The sequence below is a fragment of the Impatiens glandulifera genome, chromosome 6 (genome assembly GCF_907164915.1).
Source record: "Impatiens glandulifera chromosome 6, dImpGla2.1, whole genome shotgun sequence".
Lineage (NCBI taxonomy): Eukaryota > Viridiplantae > Streptophyta > Magnoliopsida > Ericales > Balsaminaceae > Impatiens > Impatiens glandulifera.
The window spans coordinates 35,299,696-35,300,818 of NC_061867.1; the positions used below are offsets into that span (position 1 = coordinate 35,299,696).

The window sequence follows — 1,123 nt, forward strand, 5'->3', positions numbered from 1 at the left end:
TTGATTATGATTTCTCCCTTCTTATCATTCATCAAGAGTTTTGTAATTTGGTTTTTAAGACCAAACATGTTGTATGTTTCATTATAACCAATTTTTCAAATTTCTTCTTTCTTCCCCTGTTTTCCTGCTGCATTTTCTTCAGAATGTTTTTCAGTAATTGGTTCATTACCTTTGTTGCATTCTTATTTTTCTTGGATTATTTATTCAGCAATCCTATCAATTTTCTTTTCAGCTACCTCTCTTAAACCTTTCATTACAAATTCTTTGACATCCTTATACTTATTTTTTTTGTTTCTTCCCATTTTAATGAAAAACAAAACACAGCAACAAAAAGAGCAATTATTGAAATAAGGTACACCAAAACTCTAACTATTACAGAACAGGGTAAACCAAAAAATCTAACCTTCTAATCAAACTTTGTAGATGAACGCCTAGCAATTAGAGTCGATACCGTGCCGTTCGTGCGCAAAAAATCGCTAGAAGGAGGGCTTGAACCTCCGACCTTGTGGTTAACAGCCACACGCTCTAACCAACTGAGCTATTCCAGCTTATTTTATTTATGGATTGTTTCCTAATATGAATGGTGTTTTACTAAACTATTGATGTGTGAGCTATTCCACCTTATTTTCTTTATTGAATTTATTCCTAATATGAATGGTTTTTTACTAAACTATTGATGTGAATACATCGTTTCTCATTTATTTAGTTGGTCAATATTGGTAGGATGTCAAGTTTGTAGCTTTAATTAGTTAGAGAATTAATTTGTTTTTGTTGTGGAAGTTATGGTTAATGTCATAGTTTATATTTATATTGAAATGGGTTAGAATTTCTCATTTGTAAACTTATTTGTACATCACAAATTTTATTTTGACAAAACTTTAAGAAAATTTTGTTTGGTAAATATTTTTTTTTAAAGTATTATTATTTTATTCCCTTCTTATCTACCGTTTATCTAATTCAATTATTTATTTTATATTAAATAACTCATAACTTTTATTTTATATTTTTTTAAAATAATTGTCATGATTTATTAATAACGTAGTAAAACTTTTTTTATTAACTATTTTTATTATCATATAATTACGGATAAAAAAAATCAAGAATAATGATTTGGGGGCCGAGG

The 1,123-nt window shown here is 27.7% G+C and overlaps 1 non-coding gene across 1 annotated transcript; it reads right to left on the minus strand.

Moving 5' to 3' along the window:
- Positions 1-474: 474 nt before the first annotated feature.
- Positions 475-548, minus strand: TRNAN-GUU. The gene has a single exon. It is a non-coding gene; the product is annotated as a tRNA-Asn (tRNA).
- Between the last annotated feature and the right edge of the window lie 575 nt (positions 549-1,123).